This window comes from Xiphophorus hellerii, chromosome 12 (genome assembly GCF_003331165.1).
Source record: "Xiphophorus hellerii strain 12219 chromosome 12, Xiphophorus_hellerii-4.1, whole genome shotgun sequence".
NCBI classification, from domain to species: domain Eukaryota; kingdom Metazoa; phylum Chordata; class Actinopteri; order Cyprinodontiformes; family Poeciliidae; genus Xiphophorus; species Xiphophorus hellerii.
In genome coordinates, this window is record NC_045683.1 from 32081939 (window position 1) to 32089885 (window position 7947).

Sequence of the window (7947 nt, forward strand, 5' to 3'; positions counted from 1 at the left end):
AGGCTGGTGTTTTAAGGAGAAGTTGTCGAAGCAGCTCTTCCTCCTAAATGGCCCTCTCAGCCGCCGTTCAGTTATTTATGAGAAAATAAAAGAAGAAATTTAAAATAAAAATAAAAAATGATATAAAATTTTAACTAAAATAATTTGTTACATTAGAAAACGTCAAAGATTAAAAATAAAACAACCTGGACAGGTTTTAATCTAAAAATAACATTTTTAAAAGCATTTGATCTCTTTCTCTTAATATTTTTTAACCAGATGCGTTGAAATAATTTCTGCCCATTTAAGTTTTTATTTCCGCTTTATTATTATTATTATTATTATTATTATTATTATTATTATTATTATTATTATTATTATTATTATTATTATTATTATTATCATTTTATAAGTCTATGTAAGCATGTTTTCTCTCTTCCCAGTCAGTCAGTGACTGGACATCATATCGGCCCAGCAGCCTGACTGGTTCGTCCCTGCACCCTAACCCAGCGCTCAACTGATCCCGGATCCACTCGCTCTAATTAGCTCTCCGCTCTTAATTGGAGATTCTGGGGTGGGGATGGGGCGTGAGGACGGAGGTGATTGGAGGGGGTGGGGGTGGAACCGCGTCATCAGAGGATGTGTTTGAGGTTTTCTCCAGCTCCAAAGACGGTTGGAGAAAATGACACGTTATCACATCTCTGCTGTTGTTTAGAGGATCAGATGAAGCAGGAGGTGAAGAGGCTGAAATCCATCCAGCTGTTCAGTCCGCCGCGCAACCTGCCGACCCGAACAGCCAGGCGCCAAATTCACTGTTTGTTCCTTAATGTTTCTCCACAAAGAAATACAATTAAAAGAAAATCCCCCCTCCCTCCCCAACATGCACTCCCACCTCCCCTCCCTGGTATAACAGCTCCCGTTTAGGCTATTGTGAAGTTTTATAGCACAAATATGATGTTAAGCTCCTAAATCCTCATGCAAATCACCTCCCCTGTAATACCTTTAATTGAATACATGCATATTTATCATCTGGGTTTTCTACCCGCTATAAGGCTGGGTTTATACATTAAACATAGCTGCAGCGCTCATGTCTGCAGGCGAGGAAGAAATGTGATATTAGGCAGTGGGCTGAGATTAAAGAATCAAAATAAATGTAAAAAAAAAAAAAAAAAGAAAGAAATCGGAGTTTGTATGTATTAGTGTGAGAAGCTGCCATGTTCTCATGGATTGGCACTGACGCCATGTATGCTGTAATTATCTCAGTAACCTGAGCCAGAATTTCTCCAGCTTCAGCGCAGATCACAAGAGTTAATAATAGTGGTAAAAAGTACTGCGCGGGATAAAATAGTCCTATGATGCTTTTATTGTAAAATGGGGCAAATTACACGCGCGCGCTCGCACTCCCAACACACACTTTGTATTTGTTAACATGGGGGCAACAGACCCACATCTTCAGAGCAGGGGGATAAAAAGATGCCGAAGAAGAGAATGAAAAGACAAGCCGTCAGCAAACTGCGCCACTCCGCCTCTGCTACCAGGCTGCTGCGCTACATAAAGAGCTGCTCATTAAGACTCGCACTATAAGTTTATGGCAACTAAATAAAAAAAAAATAGGTGCGTAGTTGTTCTCAGACAAACGGATCACAGAGTGAATAAGTGAAGCAAACTGAGACACTACCTCTGTTCTTTATTAGAAACTACAGAATAATTCCATAACAATGACAGAAGAAAGGAATAAACTGAGCAGAGCAAAAAAATACCGTCATTTGTTTTATATGTACTTACTAAACATTATTATTTTTATTATTATTTTTATTTATTTGTTTAAAACTAACAATGACAATTTTTTTCTTAATCAGCTTTGTTGGATTAAGAGGCTCTTAGCATTGTACAAAGATATGCAAACCATCATAAAATAATACAATTAAATATAAATAAGTAAATAAATAAATTCTAGGAGCGTTTTTATTAAATAGCAGATTTCAAAACTGTTTCAATAATACTGAATCTGCAGTAGTGTGTGTTGTACAGTTTGATTTCCATGGGAATTCCTGGAGCTCCCTCCTGATGACAGGAGCATGCAGTGTGCATCTGGGACGGCAGCCACACGCTCTGCCGATCTTCCAGCTCCACTGCCATCAGTAGAGATCCAGGATGGCTGGCGGTTCTGTCTAGTGATGCTTTTTGTCAATCTGATCACAGCTTTGGGGTCCAGAGGATTACAGTTTGGCTTATGATGCCAGAATATTCTCAAGTGTCCTTACACTGAACATCCTCTGTCCCTGCAGAAGAAAAAGAGCTGTCCTGCAGTTATGTGATGCTTCAGCTCAGATCCTCAACAATGTAGATCCCTGATCCTTGATGCTTCTGATTGCCTTTCCAACCCCGATGTCAGTCTCCTCCAGCCCTGAGCGCATGCTGATGTTGAGCAGTAGCCTGTTGTTGACCTGGAGCCCATCATCAAAAACACATCAACAAATCAATAATTCATTCTTTTAAATAGATATAGTATGAAAATTATGGGATTGACTGTTCTATGATTTTTCCTGGGATTTTCTCATTTACATTATTTTAAAGTAAGGCAATTTCATGTGTATAGCACAGGACCATTCAAAGTGCTTACATAAAGATTTAGGAACATTAAAAAGAGTTTAAAACACACAAAAAATACAGTGCAGTGATAACTTACTCAAATGAAACAGCAAATAAAAACTGTCACTTTTTCAATACGAATTTAAAGCTTAAAAAGGCTTTAAAGGATCATGTATAGATATCAAGCCACAGCAATATGTACATTTACATAATTTTACAGTCATCAGTTATTACAGAATATATGTGACAATATAACTCCAAACCAGCAGAAAACACAAGACAGAAACAGAACACAGAGTTTTTCGAGGGGCAGACAGAAACACTGTAAGAGCAAATTTTTAATGAGTTCTGCTTTACCCATAAAACGTATTCACCTCTATGGATATTTTTGTCTTTAAGAAATCAATCATCAACAAAATTTGGCTAATCTGACAAACAAAAAAATCGTTTTGGTGCCAAAGTGAAACTGTTTCCTCAAAATAATGACAAAAATGTATCCTGCATTCTCACTACGTGTGGATTAAAGAGTAGAGTTGAAACCCATTCAGTTCCTCCAAAGAAAACATCGATGTGTGGCCAATGTGAAACTTTTAGCCAACAACTGCACACACAGAAGCAGCACTGAGACTCACCAAAAGAATCTTATAGCCACACTGACAGCTGTGTGTGTGTGTGTGGCGGGGGGGGGGGGACAGCATCATGGCCTGTCATTACTGTTCATCAGATGAATCTGAGGTTTTTGTTAAAGTGGAAGAAATGATGAGCAGATAAAAATACAATGTCTGTCAGTGTGGACCCAACACCTGCAGGTGTCTGAAAAAAAAAAAAGTAATTTTAGCTGAAGGCAAAAAGAAAACGCTATTTTTCGACCTCATGGTGAGTTCAAGGATACATCAAGTCAACAACACAAAAGCTGCACCAGAAAAAAACATGTTCTAGAATGGCCCAACCACAGTCCAGAACTGAATCCAACACAAAATATGAGCAAGGACTTACAGAAGATTTTTGACAAGAGATGTTCTCACAATCCAAGAGACTTAAGAGATCTTTTGCAATTCAGATGAAAAATTTTACCAAGTTAAAGTTGCAACATGCTGCTTGACTTCAACCAAAGAACAATGATACACACTAGCGGTTTCTATAATGAGATTATTTTACACACATTGAATTCCAGTCACTGATTAAGTGAATATTAAAGGTGGTTCTTTGCACCAGATTTCATTTTGGGGTGTTAGATTAAAAGAGATTTTCCTGGAATGATTTTTCTTCTGCTTCAAAACTCTGGACTAATCTGTGTCACATAAAATCACAAAAAAACATTGGATTTCGTGAAACAATATGTGGAAAAGTTCATATAATTTGAGTACTTCTGCAGTGCACTGTATACATTTTTTCAATTTGTTAATATAAAAAAAACATTTAACACTGACTGGAAATAGATTGTGTTTATTGTGGTTATCTAAAACTATGATTAATGAAATCAGCAGACCAATAGTCTGTCATTCACTAATTTCCATATTAAATAAACCAAACCCATGCTGTACAACTTAATCCAGTATTTTTGTTTAGCCAGAGATCATGAACATTGCATAAGTGAGGAGAGGCAATGAACCAGATTTAGCCATTAGCTACTTTAGATTTGTGGTTTAAAGGCAAGTGCAAACCGACCCATGTCAAAGCTAGCTAGGCAGCAGTTGGCTGTAATTGTGAAGCATTCACATGTTGCCATTCTCAAATTTCTGATTAGCCCATCAACACATCCAAAATAGTGCAGCTTTTTGAGATAAAACCAGATCAATAACAACCGTATTTTAGAGATTTGCACCTTTACCCTAAGCTGAATCAATAGTTGGATTTTGTTCTCTCTTTTAGTAGAAAATGGGATCTAATCTGAGATCAGGCTTTAGATTTTATGGAGTCACTGCAATACATTTACTGAGTCTCAGTGTGAGTGACTAACTTTACAGTTTTTGTTGACAATTAAAACCTTGTGTGTGGGGGTAGGCGGGTGTGTGTGTGTGTAGGGGTGTACTTGTTTAGCTATCTTATATAGGACTTTTCCTGGCATATTTATCGATCTTCTGACAACCAACGGGCTTTATGGGGACCAAACCCTAATGCAGTGTTTGGGGTCAGAGGTAAGGAGTGAATACAATTTTAGTTAAGCCTAAAGTGAGAAATTGACTTTTATTAGGGTTAGGAAAAATGTCTGGGTTAGGAATGAATGCACTTACTAAAATAAATAGAAGTCCATATAAGTCCTAATATGAGTAGAAATACAAACATATGTGTGTGTGATGGCGCGGGTGTGCGGGTGTGGGTGTGGGCGTGTGTGTGTGTGTATCTGTGTTTTAGCATTTCTAGCAATTTTTCCAATAAGTACTACATTACTGCTCCTTATGGGGCCCAAAGCGAGGACCCCATAAGGAGTGGTCCTGTTTTGGGATTGGGGTCAGGTTTTAGGACTAACGCGTGAACTGAGTTCAGGTTCCATTTAGGGAATCAATGAAAAATGAATGGAATCTAATGCAAAGTCCTTGTGAGGATAGAAATAAATACTATGTGTGTGTTTGTGTGTGGGTGTGGGTGAGCAGGACAGGGTGCCATGTTGTCAACAAGCAGAATGCTGATGCAGCTCCTCTGATTACTCCTTGTCCTGTAATGATTTCCAAACTAGATGCTCATCAATAACACAAATCTGCATTTTTCAGAAAAACATCTTTCTCGTCAGGCTCCTGGCATCTTTTTGATCTCTCCCAGTGTTTTAATTGTATCCTGCATAAAGGTAGAGCAGGAGACGCCGGGGTGCGTGGCTTTAATGTGATGCTGCTGTGTGGAGGTGGGGAGTGGGTTACATGGTCTCCGAGGAGAGCTCGGCTTTAATTAAGAACGGGAACAAAGCAGGGGAGAGTGAAAACACATGAAGGGTGTGTGTGTGTGTGTGGAGGGAGATCACCTAATCACCGTGCGTGCTACATTCATGCCACTGCTGCCACGTAAGCACAGCGTTGTGATGTCCTGGAAGAGCTCCATGAGTAGAAACAGAGCAGTTCAGGCAGCACACCTGAGCCTCTGGCAGTGCTCTGACCCACAGTCTGCTCCAGGAAGGCTCTGTGTACAGCGGGAGCATCAGATAGGACAGAACCACCACATGGAGTCAGTACAGGCAAATGACATTATCAACTCTCTGTGATTCCCAAGCCAAGGATCAGGGTACAAGATGCAGTCACAGCATTAAGAGATTTAGTTTATGGATAAAATAGATGAGATTCTCGTTTTCTGCTCGATGAAATCATAAATGTTTGCTATGTTTATTTATTGGTTTCTTTTGCCCTAACTTTTTATTTCTGGTGTTATTTACTGTAAAAAGATCATTTAAAATTCCACCATATTTCTCAGCAGAGTTATCCAGTTATGGTCAAAATGTGATTTTTAGCTGGTGAAATGTAATAAGCTATTATTATATGAACATTAGTACTTTTGGTTTAATGTCCTTTCTTCAATGTGTGAGATTCAGGGAATAGTTTTTTACTTAAACAGGCAGTGCTGATGGAGTCGACTAATAAACAGCTATCAGCAGGCTGGTCAACAGCACTCAGCTCTAAAAGCAACAATCAAACATTTTTAAATATTCGGTGTGGCAGCATGTTGGGTCCTGAGAACTTTTATATTCTGTGAGAATATACAAAGGTTTAAAGCTGCAGTATGTAACCTTTCTAAACAATGTGTTATTTTCTATTTGATGAGATTGTCTCTATGCTGTGACAAAATCATATGAAACAACTCCCCTGTCTTCTCCCTGAGGTCCTACTGACATCTGCAGAAATACACCACTCCTGGTTAGAAACAACCAATCAGAGTGAGGAGGAGGGTCTTAGTGCTATCGATCACCTTGTGTATGCGCTGCTCAATGTGCTAATGGTAGAGAAACAGCTTGCCTTTACACAAAAACTCTTTATCCAATGTCATCAGTGCTCATGATAGACAACCTTAGCATTCACAGAAGGATATGAAGCTTTAGCCTAGCACAGAGACAGGGGGAAGGTCTGAGCAGTGCCGAGAGCCTTCTACTGTTTCAGATTGTTTTATATTGTCTCTTTTGTGAAACAGATAACAAGTTACTGGACTGACGCTGAGGTTTGATGAACTAACATGTCTGTTTAATGGTCCATTTAGACTAATCAAAGACTGCAGGAGCCATGCATGTGACGTAATTGTTTAGTAGAGGCGAAGTGTCCCACCTGATAACAGGAAGCACCTGTCTGCCATGGTAGACAGAATCAGCACCTTGAAAACTGTAAAGAACATAAATAAAGGAACATGACAAGAAGCTAAAAAATCTACAATAAAAATTAGATAAAACTTCACATAAGTTCATCTTATTTCAAGTCAGGTTATTTCATACAAATTCAACACAGTATGTCAATGTGTTTTACAAAAAATAAAGTCAGGTCAAATCAGTCCAATCAAACCTATTTTTCAGTTGATTCTTGTTAGGAAATAATGCAGTCAAGTTATGTTGATTTAAATTAGTTACAAATATTAGAGACCCAGAATTTTTTTTCCCCTTGACTCACGAAGAAATATTAAGCAAACATTTTGTTAATAATTGACCTGAACATGTATTTAAAATAATTACCAGATCTCTTGCCAATTTCTTTTATAAACAACTGTATTAATAAACAATAGAGGAGCATGAGCCTTACCAGTGATTATGATAAATATAAACTGTAAACAAAATTTCTGTTAACCAACAACAAAGTAGTATCCATCCTACTGAGTGCAGCAGGCTTTGTTTCTTAAAATGTTCTGCCATAGAAAAAAAGTAACAAGGTAGAAGACGTCTCACTTGTCCATCAAAATTGACAGCTTTTAATGTTCAGGGGTTAAAACCTCCCAAGCCCAGTGACTGCTGTTGGGACCCTTGTTGAATATTATATTACTGTATATGTCTTAGATTGACTGTGCAGAAAAGTGGTGTAGGTGTAACATCTACTTAATTTAATTAGAAATTAAGTCAGAAGGAAAGTTACTTTTGTTCTAGGGTCACACAGGGGGATGATAAGCATATAAGTTTTAACAACTTAAGTTTATTTTTCTTTCCCCACAAAAAAAATAATCCAGGTAACACTAATTACCTTAATAAAATTAAGGTATAAAACTTAGATTTTCCACCCTTATAAAAAAAATATCAGATTAATATTCAGAAAATTGAGGGTAGGTTTTCTAAACTGTAGCTTTAAAGCTAATTTCAACAAAGAAATTACATATTCCATTTAGTCCCTCAATATAACAGGACTCAGTCAGTTCAGTCAATGTGCACATACAGTAAGTTGTCAGTTTTGAAAATGTTCATGAACAAATAGTTTGTGAAAT